Source organism: Leptopilina boulardi, unplaced genomic scaffold (genome assembly GCF_019393585.1).
Source record: "Leptopilina boulardi isolate dan_hultmark-lab unplaced genomic scaffold, ZJU_Lbou_2.1 LbouV2_351, whole genome shotgun sequence".
NCBI lineage: Eukaryota > Metazoa > Arthropoda > Insecta > Hymenoptera > Figitidae > Leptopilina > Leptopilina boulardi.
Genome location: NW_026137920.1, coordinates 3,345,731 through 3,363,516, shown reverse-complemented (window position 1 = coordinate 3,363,516; position 17,786 = coordinate 3,345,731). Strand labels below are relative to the sequence as shown.

The 17,786-nt window shown below is 30.9% G+C and overlaps 2 protein-coding genes across 9 annotated transcripts in view; one reads left to right on the top strand and one right to left on the bottom strand.

Annotated features, from left to right (window-relative positions):
* Nucleotides 1-17,786, bottom strand: part of LOC127286158 (ras-related protein Rab-37) — a 293,485-nt gene that overhangs the window by 149,579 nt on the left and 126,120 nt on the right. The window lies entirely within an intron of this gene.
* LOC127286161 (uncharacterized) overlaps nt 164-17,786 on the top strand; it is a 25,944-nt gene continuing 8,321 nt past the window's right edge. Inside the window, exon 1 of the mRNA XM_051312503.1 lies at nt 164-220. The gene's annotated coding sequence lies outside the window, so the exon portion shown is untranslated. The remainder of the gene's footprint in view (nt 221-17,786) is intronic.

Here is a 17,786-nt window from a genome sequence, read left to right as displayed (position 1 = left end):
CACGTTTAAAAAATTAAATCCTTGAAACAAAATATATCGATATGTCGACAACAATAAAAATAAATATTTAATGACATACAATATTTAAAAAAATGAATAAAATTTTGCTTGATAAAGTCAAATATTAAAATATTTAACTGACCATCTTGTTTTCAATGCTTCATTTCTCTATCGGAGACAATTTGATGCAGTTGTATTGCTTTACAAGTGGTCATTCACGGTGAGTATAATACTTCTATAGGTATAATAATTTTTTATTTTCATTAAACTTCTTAAAATGTACCTATAATTGTTTCACAGTTATTTTATAAAAAATACAAGATTTTTTAATCTTATATTATAACTTATATCGTCTCTTCCAAATGGATCTATTTGGAAACATTAAAATTCCATCTGAAGGAAATTTTTACAATCTTATATTCGTTTTAATCACAGAAAAAGTTTATTTGACTTAACTAAATAGTTTAATTTAGTCAAATGCAATAAATCATTAAGTTCATTCAAATAAAAGTATTCAATTGAATAATTTTGTCATGAATCGCAACCAACCTTTTTTTTAGTGTATAGCAATGCATTTATTTCTTTGTTTCAAACAAATTTTTCTCTGTGAGCATTATTGTCGTACTAAACTTAAAAGATAAAAATTATACTAATTTTAAATTAATTCCACGCCAAATTATACGCCCATTTGCAATTGTATCTCAGATTTAAAAAAAAAAATTTTTTCCTTTAGTACTAATTGAGACTAGTTTTCCTAATTTTTTCAATTTTTTTTTTAAAAAGTCGTTCACGAGATATGAATTTTTCAAAATTATAAAATTTTATAATGATTTTTTATTTTTCAATGCTCATAACTTCCTTCAAACTCCATAAATTTTAAAAGTGATTTTTTTATCATATGTATTTTTAAACGTACCCAGATAGCACGTAAGCTTGCCGCAAGCTTCAAATGTCCCACCTAACTCAAGCTTGCATGGTAAGCTTACCGAAAGATTGCAGTGTAAGGTTACTGCAAGATTTCACAGTAAGATTATCGCAAGCTTGCATAGTAAGCTTGCACGGTAAGCTTGTGACAAGGTTGCCAATAACCTTTCCCAATCAGCACAGAAGTTTGCATTGAAAATGAGCACTATGCGCACTTGCAAATACGAGCACTTACGGCTACGCAGTAAATTTTTTTGTCCTCCCAGGAACTGGTGCTCAATGTATGTACAAAAATAAATGTTCTGCCCCCAAAAAATTCTTTGTTATATTCCGCAATATTGCACCAAGCTTGCGGCAAGTTTGCTGCAACCTTCTGTGCTGATTGACAAGGTTATTTGGCAACCTTGCAAGCTTGCCATGAAAGTTAGCTTGGCAAGCTTGGTGCTATCTTGCGGAATATAACAAAGAATTGTTTGGGGGCAGGAAATTTATTTTTGTACATACATTGAGCACCAGTTCCTGGGAGGTCAAAAAAATTTACTGCGTAGCCGTAGGTGCTCGTGACTGCAAGTGCGCATAGTGCGCATTTTCAATGCAAACTTCTGTGCTGATTGGGGAAGGTTATTTGCAACCTTGCCACAAGCTTACCGTGCAAGCTTAGTATGCAAGCCTGCGATAATCTTAACATGCAATCTTGCAGTAACCTTACACTGCAATCTTTCGGCAAGCTTACCATGCAAGCTTGGATTAGGTGGGATATTTGAAGCTTGCTGAAAGCTTGCCGTGTTCACTTAGCAATATTGCGTGGCAAGCTTGCCGCAAGGTTGCTGCAGGTTTACGTGCTGTCTGGGTACATACTTTTCAAAAAAGAAATGAAATTTTTCTAAACAATATTACTATCCAATTTTTAAGTATTAAAGATAAAATGTCATTTTTCTCAATTGACGAATTGATAGATCTTTTTCAAAATTTACTGTTAAAAAATTTATTGCTTAATATTTACTCCTTTAATTTATAAAAAAAAATTAGAATGTAAAAAAAGAATTAGTGTTGATATATTTTAGAAAAAATTTATTATTGTATATAAAAAATGTGAGTTGCAAGTTTTTTTCAATATTTTTTTTACCCAAAGACATACATTTAATAAATTTGAAAAATTTTAAAGCAGTAAAAAATAAGACACGTGTAGAAAACTAAATCCTTGAAAAAAAATGTTTCGATATATCAACAACAGTTAAAAGAAATATTTAACGAAATATAACATAAAAAAACAATAAAATTTTACTTGATAAAGTCAAACGTTAAAATATTTAATATTATCCTTCTAACTTTTTTTTGCTTTATTTCTGTATCTACAAAAAAAATTAGTTGGAAATTTATTTAATATTTTCTTTTACAAAAGAAATTCATTTAATAATTGTGAAAAATTTTAAAGCAATAAAAAATAAGACACATTAAAAAAATTAAATTCTTGTAACAAAATATATCGATATGTCGACAACAGTTAAAAAAATATTTAACGACATACAATATTAAAAAAATCAATAAAATTTTGCTCGATGAAGTTAAACGTTAAAATATTTATAATATTATATTTCTAACATTTTTTGCTTCATTTCTGCATCTACGAAAAAATGGAGTTGAAATTTTTAGAATTTACTGAATTTAAAACGATTTTTTTTAATTTCAGACAATTATTAAATTTTTAGAATTGAAACTAAGGCATCAAATAATTTAAAACAAAAATTGACTTTCAACAGTTTTTAATTGAAAAATACTTTCAAATAATTGACTTTTTTTATGAATGTTATAAAAATAATTGAATTTTATAAGAGTTATAGTTGAAATTATTACATATCAGAAAGTTTTAGATGGAAAATTTTAGAAGGTTTTGAATTTAAAATTTTTGATAATTTTATTTTCTCATTTTTCTTATCTAAATTTTAAACAATTATTAAATTTCATAATATTTTTAATTACAAAATAGTTGTAATATAATTAAATTTAAGAAGAATTTCATTAAAATTATTGAAAATAATTAATTTAGAGAAGAATTTTAGTTAAAAATTTGTTAGATAATTATAATAAAAAAAATCTAAAGAAGATCAGCATTGTATACTAAAAAAGACATATTTTGTTTAAAAATTTATTGCAAAATGTAAATAAAATCGCATCTTATTAAAATAAAGCCAAACATATTTAGAAAATGACAAAAAGTCGTATAATTGGTCTTGTAACTATTGATTGAATACTTGACTCTATTTGTAATTAAATGCAACAAGGCCTGAACAGATGAATTAAATAATTTTTTAGAAAAGTATACCAAAAAATGGACGTCTGTGAAGTAGGCCTGAACATACCATGATATTAGTATTAGCAATTTACTATCTTTTAAGGTTCAATTAGGGCTAACAGGGCTTGAATATCCTAAATTTTAGGCTTTTAATTTATTTCTTAAATTAAGGTTCCTGCCAGCTTCACATGGAAGCTGGCCAGAACCAGGCATACCTTCTTTATCACTATTCCTACTAAGCTCTAACTACAAGGAAAATTTAGGGCTCATTAAGGGCTATCAAAATATTCCTTAACCTAATTAAAACATTTTCATTTTTTTTTAAAAATGTTCACATTGACACTTGTTCACACTTGACTTTATTATTTTTTTAAAATGAGTTTCCGACTAGTAGCAACGTAGGTCCATCAAACCAGCACCTCCACAATTACAATTTAGAAAACAGACTACACTAGATTTTTGGGCTTTTTAGGACTCCACAAAAAAATATTCCTGATTTTTAAAAATCACCTCTTCAACAAAAACAACCCCTTTTAATATCAGCAACTTACATTTTCCTATTTTTCGAATTAATAAATTCATCGGATTCGCTTAAAACTCGGTACTCGGGGGTTTTTAGGGTCGCTGATTACGAATCCGATGTCCGTTTTCAAAATTTCAAAATAGCGCATCCAATATGACCAACGAGTTTTACAAAAATTATACCTATTTGTTCGAAATTCATTACTTAGTGAACAAGAGTAAACCCCTAACCTTAAACGCAAGTGAAAACTTTGATCTATTTCCGCTTTTTTTTTCTTTTTCTTACGTGTTCCAATATTTTTGGGCTCTTCAATATTGCGACTCTCAATTTTTGGGCATATTCCCTAAACACACCTATCTTTAACGAAGAAAAAGTTGGTCCCCGATGCCGAAAAAAATCTCTTATATATTTTGAATCTCTGGACACTGAATGAACAAAATTTCAAAGATTTAAAATCGTAACCGATCCTCCTGCAGGACTTTTTATGTATTTATTGTTTTTTTATGCATTATAATGAAAAATTGCTTCATTACGATGTGCAGATCAGTTGAAATTACTAGTGCAATTTTTTTATACTTATTAAATGTAAAAATAATAATAATAATACATAACTATAATTTTTGGGAATAAAAGTTGGATGATCAATATTGTAATTTTAAATCCGCACTGTCAACAAAAATAATAAGAGAGTATTATCCCTAGAACACCGCAGATGCAAACATTAGATTATCCAAATTTTCTATCACTTCATATTCTTATTAATATACGCAACATTAGTTACTGCTATTGGAATTTGTATTTGTATCGTGTAAGAAAATAAATGATAACAAGTTGGCTAAAATTAGTTAAAAGTTTTGTAGATGTAGTTGATTTATTTTTAATCACGCGTTTTGTCATGATTAAAATAGAAAATTTGTACCTTATGTGGTAAAAAAATTGTTTGCAAAGACGGTAATTTATAAACTTTTTTCTTCACAGAAATTCATAAAAAGATCTTCCAAACTTTTATGAATAAAAGTTTTTCTTTAAGTAATTGAAAATTTTCAACGATAGAATTGCCGTTGATATGTTCAGATAATATTGTTTAACAATTTACACACATGCTCGATACAAAATTTTGAATAATTTAAAGAAAAATTTCTATTCTCATAAGTTTTGATCAGCTTTTCTTGGTTTACTGTGATGAAAAAAGTTTCTAAATTACCGTCTTTGCAAACAATTTTTCTACTATACAAGGCACAATTTTTTTTATATTTCAATCATGACAACAGGCGTGATTTAACTTGTAGTAATAAGTCATTTTTAAATAGATTAAAAATAAATCAACTATATCTACAAAACTTTGAACCAATTTTAGCAAACTTGTTATCATTTATTTTCTTACACGATACAAATACAAATTCCAATAGCAGTAACTAATGTTGCGTATATTAATAAGAATAAGAAGTGATAGAAAATTTGGATAATCTAATGTTTGCATCTGCGGTGTTCTAGGGAAATGTGACGGGTTTTTATAATCTTGAATTTAATTAATAAATATTATCAGATGATAAATTATCCGTAGATAATTTATTATTTATTTATTTATTAATTACAAGAAATAAGTAAATTATAATAAATTATTCGTAAACAAAGTATTATTCTTTATTTATTAAAACGAGTGTAATAATGCCACGTTCTAAGTCCGTAGATTTAGATACGTGTCTCTTTACAAAGTCTAAAATTAACACTAGTGGTTCTGGGCCTTGACAGAAGTAAGGTCCCTTAGGATGTATTTAGGGTGCGTGGGAGGGATGGTTCAGAGGATGGTGAGTGGGGGAAGAAAAGGTAGAATTGACGTGGATTTCGTTACACCCCCCAACTTAGATTGACCTTAGTCCCTAAGGTCGAAACCTTATAGATTGAGGTTTGATTTTTAGATGTTCATCTAGTGGTGTTGGTGCCGTAGGGGCACTTGTATACTGTACATTTGGTATATTGTTTACATTTGTTTTGACGCAGAATAAATTAATACATAGGTTCGTAGGAAGTAATTTAGCAAATAGTTTACAAACTCCCGATTTATAAAGTGAGTAAATTGTTAAAATGACTAATGATGTATATCCTAAATATTGTAATATATCTGTGCTTTTTTCCACCCATGTTTTGGTTCTACGAATATTTTTTATACTTTGAATCGAAGCTTCCATAGTGTCTATACTACGTTTTAGAGAATTAAATTTTTCTCTATGTAATGATTCTTGTATTATGGGTAGTTGAGAGCTTAATAAATTTAAGTCGCTTTGACTAATTGCAAAAGAGATATTTTTTTTTGAACTTGATATCGGAGTTATGTTCGATTGATTTACGTAATTTTAATATTGATTTTGGAGTGTGTAATATACAATCGGAATTACTGTGAATTAGACTAGGTTCCTTAATGGTTGTAATTTCATTTTTGTTGTTACAAACAACGTTCAATTCTATTTCATTTTCTGGTATTACAATAAATTGTTTTGGATCTTGAAGAGGTATAAATGCTAGTTCTGCTATTTTAAAAACAGAAAATTCACAGTATTTATCGGAAATGGATTTGTATCTATGTTTAACAATACTAGTTTCACAGTTTTCTACTTCGCTGATAAGAAAAGTTGGTTGTACCCTTTTACAAATAAAAGTGTCTTCTAATATTTTACAATTTCGCATTGTCTGTGTGTCAGAAGGGACATAAAAAGTTTTTTCTGGATTAATGAGTAGGATTTCGTGTGATGGGATTGGTGCAATGAATCCTGTTCCATGACGAATAGGTATTGGAATTAAGTGTAAAGTTTGGAGGACTGGTTCTTCTAATTCTGGTACTTTAAGAATGTATATTAATTGTTTGTGTGTAATGCTTACAGTTATGTCGGATATGTCAATGATATGTTGATAATTTTGCGGTATCAATTTAATTGGATATTTGGTGTTAGTTTCTTCTTCGATGAGTTGTAATTCTCGAATTAACATATTTGGTGTAAGAATTTGAGGATGTACAGTACCATGTTTCCCATCGTTTATAGCATTTATTATTAAATTAATGTCTTCGCTGTATTCACTGATTGCTATTGTACAGACAGTAAGCATATTGGCGATTATAGTGTTTTTTGCGTTAGTGTTTGACGAATTTACTAGTTTATTAAGTTGATTAATCAAGGATCCTGATTCTTGGTTAAGAAGCTGTAGATCGTGAGAAGCTGTGTTTAATATTGTTTTAATTATCCTAGTTTGATTCCCTATTGTCTCTGTAATTATTTTTTGATCTGAATATACTTTGTCGAATTCTTGATTAATAATCTCCATATCATTCTCATCGAGAGTACCGAAAAGTGTCTTAGATATGGATCCTATGATATTTAAAATTCCTTTCTTTGTACGAGAAAATCCTAATATTTGACGAAGTGTAACCTGAAGATCTGCCATTCTTAGTATGCGATTGTTAAGTACATTAATTTCAAATTCTTCTGCACATTCGTGACATAATGCGACTGCCTTTGTATAGGCATCCTGAATTTGGATTAATCTATTATCGATACTACTAGTATCCACTCCTATAATTAACTTCCACGTTCGGTGATAGAGGCTTGTAGTGCCCAAGTTCTCTGCGAATATTGGTGTATTCGTAATAGGTTTAAATATGATGTTGGAGTATACAATGGTGAAGAAAAAAGTAGTCGTAAACAGTAGTTTCTGCATTTTGTTTGTTTTTTTTTTTTTTTTTTTTTTTTTTGCCTATAACGGAATGAAATTTTATATTAGTCACATTAATATAAAATTCGGTAATACGAGTAAATTATGTTTTAATAGTTGTATAACTTTAGTCTGTCGGCATGGATCAAGGTTCTGTCATTGTTAAGAAGTATTTCGTAATTATTATTAGGTAATGATCTTACAATAGTTGCAGGGCCTTTCCAATCGGGACTAAGCTTGTTTTCTTTATTGTTTGTTACCATTACAAGATCTCCAATGTCAAACAATCTTTGTGGTAGAATTATTTTCGCGTCTTGTATTCTTTTATATTTTTCTTTACATTTTTGAATTTTTTCTCGAGCTTTACCGATATACCTTTCGTGTCTTTCCTGCCAAAGTTTAACTAAATCAGGATATTTTAGACTTGGAGTAGTTGATAGTACAGAAGGTATGTTTGCATTTCGACCGAAAGTTAGATGAAATGGGCTAAATCCAGTTCCCTCATGTAACATTGTATTGTAAGCCATTGATATGAATTTAAGTGTTTTGTCCCATTCAGTATGCAAATCTGTCATAGCTGTCCTAATTAAATCCTTAACTGTACTACGTGCTCTTTCTAAACTACCATTACTCTGCGGATGGAAAGCTGTGGTTTTAATGTGTTGGATTCGGAACAAATTTTCGAAGTTCTGCATTAATTCAGATACTAAATTTTGTCCTTGATCAGTCAAAATGTGTTTCGGTGATCCAAAAATGTAAATATAATGATCGAAGAGTTTTTCTATTATTGTTTCAGAATGAACGTCCTTTAGAGGGATTAGTATGAGATATTTCGTCAGCATGTCTTGAATAGAAAGTATATATTCATTAGATTCTAAGGTAACGGGTAAAGGTCCAAAAATGTCCATTGCGATTTTATCGTTTGGTTCGACCGGAGTATCGGGTATTATTGCTTCGGATTTTCTTTTAATTCTTGTTAACTTTTGAGTTTGGCACGTATGACATTTTTTAATGTAATCTACTATTTCATTCTCCATATTTTTCCAAGTCCCTAATTCACGTGCTCTTTGAATCGATTTATTTTCGCCAAAATGTTGAGTCATTATAGATCCATGACTTTCTTGGATAATTTGTTGTTTTTCGTCCTTTGATAATTCGGTGGTTGAATTAAAACAGGTGTGTATCTTAATTTGAGGATATTTAAAGCTAATGAAAGATATTAAAATTTTTAACTTTACTCTTTCTGTTGATGTAATAGTGGGGTCATTAAAGTGCATTCTTAAAATAGTGGGTTTTTTTGAGATTGTCCATCTTGCAGTGTTATCAATTATTCGGAGCCAATCTTTTTCAGTATACGGGGGTAAGACTTTAATATTGGGATCATCGGTAAAACGTTTTCGAAATTGTTTCCATAATTTTCCATTGGCATTCGGTTTTTCTACCTCCCTAGTTTCTGTTCGATTTGCGAACCACTTATAATACTCTTGGTACAACTGTTGATCGTCTAATCTAATAGGTGTTGAATTTTGAGGTTGTGGTTGTTCGTTTTGAATAAGTTCTAGATCTAAATTTGGTGATGGATTTGTAAAGTCAAAATCATTGAATTCTATCTGATCGGTTGAATGTGTGTCATGAGAGGATGATTTTACATTATTGAATGGTGTCGGTGTGTTAAGATCTCGTTCCAACGGTACATCTAGGATCTCGATTTCAGGTAACTCGGTTTCTAAATCAAATTCGATTTCGTTTGGTTGTACCGAATTATTTTTGCTAGTAATATGGCATATGCGAGAAAGAGCGTCGGCTGCAGTATTTTCGGAACCCTTTTTATATTGAATTTCGTATTCATATTCTTCTAATTTAAGCCTCCATCTCATTAATCGCGAAGATGCATCCTTTACGTTAAATAACCACTTTAACGCTTGATGATCGGTTAGGATCTTAAATTTGCGACCTAGAAGATATTGTCTGAATCTTTGAACTGCCCATACAATTGCAAGGAGTTCTTTTTCAGTTGTTGTGTAATTGAGTTCGGGTGCATTAAGAGTTCTTGAAATATAATAACAAGGATGACCATCTTGACTTAAGATAGCTCCTAACCCTACATTAGATGCGTCTGTAATTAAAACAAATTCTTTTTCAAAGTCTGGATATTTTAGTACCGGTGCATTGCAAAGGGACATTTTTAATGAATCAAAAGAGTTTTGGCAATTTGGAGTCCAGAGGAACTCTTTTGATCCTTTAGTAAGTTCTGTAAGTGGTTTGGCTATTGTGGAATAGTTCTTAATAAATTTCCTGTAATATCCGGAGAGACCTAAGAATGATTTTAGAGTGGTAAGGTTATGTGGAATTTTAAATTCTGATACCGCTTTGGTTTTATTGGGGTTAGGTTTAATTCCATCTTTAGTTACTAAGTGTCCCAAATATTCTAATTCGGGCCTCAAATATTCACACTTATCAGGTTGTAATTTGAGTCCAGTCTGGCGCAGTCTTTCAAAAAGTGTAACTAAATTTGTATTATGTTCTTCTATAGTGGAGCCATAAACAACAATGTCATCTAAGTAGACCATACAGATTTTGTTAATGAGACCATTCAATGCAGTGTTAATCATTCTTTGAAATGTGGCAGGAGAATTCTTTAATCCGAATGGCATTCTTTCAAACTCGAAATGTCCGTCAGGTGTCGAGAAGGCTGTAAATTTTTTTGAACTTTCTTCCATAGGTACCTGATGAAAACCTGAGCTAAGATCGAAAGCAGAGAAATATTTAGCGTTGCCTAAATTATAGATAATATCATCTATTACTGGTATTGGGTAAGAGTCTTGATCTGTGATTTCGTTAATTTTCCTAAAGTCTATCACTACGCGCCATTTTTTCTTACCAGATGCGTCTGATTTTTTAGGTACAATCCACACTGGTGAATTGTAAGGCGAGTCAGAGTCTCTCAAAATACCTTCTTTACGCATTTCTCCCACTTGAGTGCACACTTCATTTTCATGGCATTTTGGTGGTTGATAAGATCGGGTGTTAATTATTTTATCCTCTTTGAGTGTAATTTTATGGTGCGCAAGATGTGTACCAGGTAATGGGTCGCCTGGTAACCGAAATATGTCATGATATGAGTGAATTATTTTCAAAAGGTTTTCTTTAAAACAGGTCTCTACGTGGTTCAGTCGTGTATTATCATTTAGCAGTTTAATTCTTTTTGATAATTCATTCGCTGGAATGTACATAATTCCCGGTTCCGGCACGTTAGATGTGATATATTTATAATTAATATCCTTTAAATTCAGGTGTTTACTTGTAGGAGAATTGTTACTAATCGGGACAGTGACAGTTTGGTCTTGTATGGAGTAGATTGAATCTGGAATAAAGGGGTTATCAAAAATCCCTACTGTTCCCTTTTTCTTTGTTACAGGAATGCGAATTAATTTAATTTGATTTGGTGGTATTACAATCCCATCTTCAATTAACTGGTGTTCATGTTCATTCAAGCGCAATGTTTCATTTGATAATCGATATAAATATTGCTGTAAAAATGGTAACCCTAAAATACCGTCTTCTGGTAATGGAAAATCGTCAGGAACTATGTGAAAAACATGTTTTTTGTCTAAATAATTTACCTCTACCTTGTACTCAGAGGTTTGAACGTCATTTCCCATTTTGAACTGTTTTGCATGGAACTCTTTGGGAAGATTTTCTGGAAAATTTGATTTTTTAATTATATTTATAGAAGCTCCTGTGACCACGAGGAGTCGTACATCTCGTTTGAATTCGCAAGGTCGTACATATATTGATTGCAATCTTCCGGATATGCAGCTAATTCGGTCTGTATATTCTCCGACGTTTCTGTTCCGTCGCCTGTTTCTTTGTCGTGTATTTCTTCCTCTGAGGAAATCTCTTTTGTATAGTGAACTCGCCCCGGGGGTCTTTTTTGATTCTGGTTTGTGTGAAAATCCGAGTTCAGTCTATCGCGGCATTGAGAATAAGTGTGACCAATTCGTTTACAAAAGTTACATGTCATAGTAGAGCGTTGATTTAAAGGTAGGTTATGGTTAGGTGGGTCAGATTGGTTAAATTTGTTTGAAGAATTCTGAACTGGAAAGGGTTTCCGACCGGAAGTAAGATTTTTTCCGAAATTTGGTTGTGAGTGTGGTCTAATGGTAGACAGTACTCTACTCTTTAGTTTTTCGCGATACCACGTTTCAGCTTCTAAAGCTTCTTCTTGTGCTTTAATAATGGAAGTAGGTTTTAATGGTCTAACTTGAGTACCTATTTCCTCCCGAAGGTTCATAATATATCTTTTGATGGCTGATTCTTCTTCAATTTGAAGAGCAATTTTTCGAGCCATTGTCCCGGAGTGTTTTGATTGAATCGCGTATTTAAGTTCATTAAATAATTGTCTATATTTCTGATTATATATTTGTACCGTGTCATTATTTTGTTTGCAGTTGTCTAGTTTAACCCTGCATAGTTCTACAGATGTTTCAGAAGAAAGGTTTATTTTAAGAGATGTAAATAGATCTTCAAAACTATTTGTAGGACAATGCCGAATAGCACGTTTGGCATTTCCTTGTATTTTTTCTGCCTTTACAAAATCTAATAAAAGGTCAGGTTGTGAGCATTTGTAAATAGCGCGTTTCACGTTTAAGATAAAGTCTTGAACACCTGCATCGTCTTGGCCATTTAAAATTTCTATAGTTCTTATAATGTCCTTTGCAGGAAAGGTTTCCGTTGTAGTCACTCGCTGTGGCAGGGAATGCGCGCCGCTTACACTTGTGGCACCGATCGCCCGCTGTGAGGAGGGTCCGGTATTATACAATTCTGGAAATTCTCTATAAATATTCTTTTCACTATCTTTGGGTGTTTCATCTAATTTTGGAGGAAAATTTTTATGTTTCCGCTCTATTGTCTCCTCTTCGGTGTCGTTCTCTTCGTCTTCGGTTAAAAGCAGGTTTTGTTTATGAGCAAGAAATTTTATTTCATCCATTCTTTTAGCATTTTCCGAATTTAATATTCTTTGATTATTTTCAAGTAATGTCAATTTTTCTAAAATTAATTTTAGACTGTCTTTGTCATCGTCTTTGTTAATAGTATTGTCTTTAACTTTGTCAGTTTCGTTCGTCATTGTAATATTAATATTGTGATTTTCAGGTGTAGGAAGAGATGGAACAGAATTATTAATTAAAGAATCTTGATGAATATTCTCATCAAAACTCTTTAAAAATCTCAAGTAAGACTTTAAAGCCAGATTTTTTTTTTATTTATAAATTGTTTCTAAATTTCGAGTGTCGGGTGTATGTGTACCGAACGCGTTACAAAGTTTTTCTAAGTATGTGTGTTTTTAAAATCCTCACTTGTACAATCCGTCTACATGGAGTACATACAAGGTTAATTCGGATTCAGGTTTTATTTTATTAACGGTGGCAGTGCTCTGGAACACCAGGAGTATACCAACGACTACTCTAAATTATAAAATTCTCAAAAATTTATGTATATATATATATATATATATATTTGTCGTATATTTATTTTTCACTTGCCTCCTCTTTCTTGATGGATAATGACAATGGTCCAGTGGTGTTCTTCCTTCCTTCTTCTTCTGGGTTTTACCGCACTGCTTAGCGTTCCCGAGGTCTTATCGTCTAGATCGACGAGCCCTTTTGAATATTCTTTTAGATTAGCGGTTTACGTAGAATAGGGCCTACTTCAATTCAGCCACTAATTTTACCCCAATTTAAAAGAATATTTATGTATATATTTTTGTTTTCTTTATCAAAAACAAAACACTTCCGTCACTATTCACTTAAATTTTACAGTAAGTTAACTGCAGGTTCGTATCAAGATACGGTTTGTAGAGTTAGTAGCGACTTTCCGTAAAAAGGTAAACTCAACACGTATCCTGGCTCAGGATCGCCATTTTTGTGACGGGTTTTTATAATCTTGAATTTAATTAATAAATATTATCAGATGATAAATTATCCGTAGATAATTTATTATTTATTTATTTATTAATTACAAGAAATAAGTAAATTATAATAAATTATTCGTAAACAAAGTATTATTCTTTATTTATTAAAACGAGTGTAATAATGCCACGTTCTAAGTCCGTAGATTTAGATACGTGTCTCTTTACAAAGTCTAAAATTAACACTAGTGGTTCTGGGCCTTGACAGAAGTAAGGTCCCTTAGGATGTATTTAGGGTGCGTGGGAGGGATGGTTCAGAGGATGGTGAGTGGGGGAAGAAAAGGTAGAATTGACGTGGATTTCGTTACAGAAAATACTCTCTTATTATTTTTGTTGACAGTGCGGATTTAAAATTACAATATTGATCATCCAACTTTTATTCCCAGAAATTATAGTTATGTATTATTATTATTATTATTATTTTTACATTTAATAAGTATAAAAAAATTGCACTAGTAATTTCAACTGATCTGCACATCGTAATGAAGCAATTTTTCATTATAATGCATAAAAAAACAATAAATACATAAAAAGTCCTGCAGGAGGATCGGTTACGATTTTGAATCTTTGAAATTTTGTTCATTTAGTGTCCAGAGATTCAAAATATATAAGAGTTTTTTTCGGCATCGGGGACCAACTTTTTCTTCGTTAAAGATAGGTGTGTAAAAATGAGTAGAGCCCAAAAATTTGGATGGTTGTTTTTGTGAAAACCAAAAATATCCGATTGAGAGAAAGAACTACAGGATTATGTTATGATTTTTACTTCTGTTGTAGTTAAAAGGGTTGTTTTGGAAAATGGGTGAAGCCCAAAAATCGGGATGGATGTTTTTGAGAAGACTAAAAATATTTGATCCAATTGAAAAGAAGAACTACAGGATTATGTTATGTTTTTTACTTTTGTTTTAGTTAAAAGGATAGTTTTTGAAAAATGGGCGGAGTCCAAATATTACGATGGTTGTTTTTGAGGTGCTCACAAAAATAATTTAGATAACAGACTGCACTACATTTTTGGACTATGTAAAAACTAAAAATTTTAAAAATATCAAATACGCTATATTTTTGGGCTCCACTAAAAAAATATGCCCAATTTTTAAAACTCACCCATTCAACAAAAACAACTCCTTTTAAAATCAGTGAAGGTGTAAACTTGCCAATCAATGAACAGCGGAGAGTAGGGAGTTGTGCTCCAGGTTTTGTTTTTCGATCAAAACTATTACAGTAAAACCCCGTTTATCCGAGCTCGCTTTATCTGAGGTCTCGATTATCCGAGGTGGTGTCCCAGTAGGAAATTCTATATTATCTGAGTCTAGTCTACTTTATCCGAGTTATTTTTAATTTTAGTTTTTTATAAATATGAGTTTATTTTTAATAAATTTAAATTGTTTAAATTATTATAGAATATATACAATATTATTTTCCCGTATGTAATAAATAATAATTTTTTAAACAATAATAATGTTAAATTGTAATAACAATTCGGATTATCCGAATTTTCGCCTTATACGAGATAGGTCCGGTCCACATTAGCTCGGATAACCGGAGTCCTACTGTATTTAAATTTTTTTTTATTATTCTATTATATACAACAACAACAGTTAACAAATTTCCAAAAGCGACACCGACCCCGTGACCTCGACACCGTCCTTGGAAAATCTATTTTCACTTATTTTCAAATAACTCAAAATACTTTGCCATATGCTTTTAGAAAATCTTACATACTTTTTTTTATAAGTCTAAAAAATTTAGGGACTTAGAAAAAAATCGTTGATTTTTTTAGTTACTCTCTTTGATTTATTAATTTTTTATTATTATTTCTTTAACGTCGTTCTTTTATGTTCGAATAAAAACAAAAATCTAACTATATTTTTCATTTATTTTTAATACCTAATTTATCATTTACAAGTATGTACAGTTATAATATGTTTTAACTTATTTTTAACCGTTAAAATGTGTAGAGGTTCCTCCGCCAGTAAGAAACCTAACGCAGAAGTTGGCGTGGTTCTCATTGCGCCAGTAATCCCTCTTAACGCCATTGCTTGCAGTTGTTCAAGTTTCAATTTTACCGTTTTCCACTGGCTTCTAATCCACCAAACAATTGCTGCATGCAGAAACCTTGGCAACAGGACCATACGATAGAGCCACTGAACCATATCCGGTTTTAGACCCCAAGATGATCCAATAGCCCTTCTGCAAACCCAAAAAGCAGTGCAAAACCTACTATATTCATACTCTAAGTGCTTTTTCCAGATCAGCTTTTTATCCAGAATCACTCCTAGATATTTGACCGAGTCGGAAAAAGGCACTTCTCTCTCATAAAATACAGGTTTTCTCACAGTTGTGGTCCACTGTTGAAAATTTAAGAAAAAGACACATCTTTTAGAATATTCTTTATTTAAATTATGAAATGTGAAAAAGTAAGATAACTTACATAAAATAAAGAAATATTTAAGATAATAAAAGATTAATTTTAGGTAATTTAGATAAAATAAAATTATTTTAAAAATAATTGAATTAAGCTAAAAAATTAATTGCATTTACAGTGAATACAGATGTAAAAAGTCTCATTTCACTAAAGAAATTTAAATATTTAAATTGCTTAAAACATTCTAATTATTCATAAATAATGCAAAATAAAAAAGAGAGTGCGTATTAGCATTAAAAACTGTTAAATAATATGATGTGAGGCACAACTCCCTACTAACGCTGGAGTACCTCGAAAATTTATTAATAACAGCTAATTTTTATGCATTAAACATTGTGATCACTTTGAAAAAATTAGTGTGAATGACCTAAACATAAAGAGACAACAAAACTTTTAGAAACAAATTTTAACTCACTATCTGGAAAAACACGAAAAATGTTTCCAAAAATAACGAGTACAACTTAAAAAGTTAGTTTTTAACGAGAAAAGAATATGACAATAATTGAAATTAGTCATATTAATTTCCATATTAAAAATATTTAGCACGACTCCCCTCGAGGCACAACTCCCCACTCACCCCTATATTAATAATCTTCTCTTCCAAATTGATCAAAAACATTTACGTTTGACATAATTCTGTAAATCTTTCTTTTAATTGTGTCAACAAATTTTTTGGGCTCCTTAAAAACAGCAATCCCGAATTTTGTGATCCACCTAATCTTCAAAAAATACCCTTTTAAATAAAACAGAAGTAAAAAAACTAATATAATCCGGTAGTTCTTCCTCTAAATCGGGTCAAATATTTTTGGGCTCCCTAAAAACAACCATCCCAATTTTTGGGCTCCAATCATTTTCAAAAACTACTCTTTTAACTAAAACAGAATATTGGCACAAGTTAGAAGAAGAAAAAATAATTTTGCAAATAGATCAAAGTTTACTTTTGTTTTAAAGTTTAGGGGTGATTTTTAGATTTAGGGGTTAAGCCTAAAAATGAGAAGTGGTAATTTTGGAAAGCCTGAAAGTATTAAGACAGGTTATAAGAAAAAAAATTCTGCAAATAGATCGAAGTTTACTCTTTTGTTAAATTTTAGAGGTAATTTTTATATTTAGGGATGAAGCCCAAAAATGGAAAGATGTGATTTTGAAGAGCCCAAAATTATTAGGACAGGTTAGAAGAAAAAAACAAAGAAATTATGCAAATACTTCAAGGTTTTCCCTTATATTTAAGTTTAGGCGTGAAGCCCAAAATGAGAAGTGGTAGTTAAGGTTAGGAGTTTACTCTTGTTCACTAAGTAATGAGTTTCGAACGAATAGGTTTAATTTTTGTAAAACTCGTTGGTCATATAGGTTTCGCTATTTAAAATTTTTGAAAACGGACATCGGATTCGTAATCAGCGACGCTAAAAACCCCCGGAGTAACGTGTTTCAAGCGTATACGTTCAATTTTTTTAAACTTGTCCACCATATTGGATACGCCATTTTGAATTTTTGAAAACGGACTTTGGATTCGTAATCAGCGACCCTACAAACCCCCGAGTAATGAGTTTCAAGCGAATCCGATGAATTTATTAATTCGAAAAATAGGAAAATGTAAGTTGCTGATATTAAAAAGGGTTGTTTTTGTTGAAGAGGTGATTTTTAAAAATCAGGAATATTTTTTTGTGGAGCCCTAAAAAGCCCAAAAATCTAGTGTAGTCTGTTTTCTAAATTGTAATTGTGGAGGTACTGGTTTGATGGACCTACGTTGCTACTAGTCGGAAACTCATTTTAAAAAAATAATAAGGTCAAGTGTGAACAATTGTCAATGTGAACATTTTTTTAAAAAAATGAAAATGTTTTAATTAGATTAAGGAATATTTTGATAGCCCTTAATGAGACCTAAATTTTCCTTGTAGTTAGAGGTTAGTAGGAGTAGTGATAAAAAAGTTATGCGGGGTTCCAGCTTCAATGT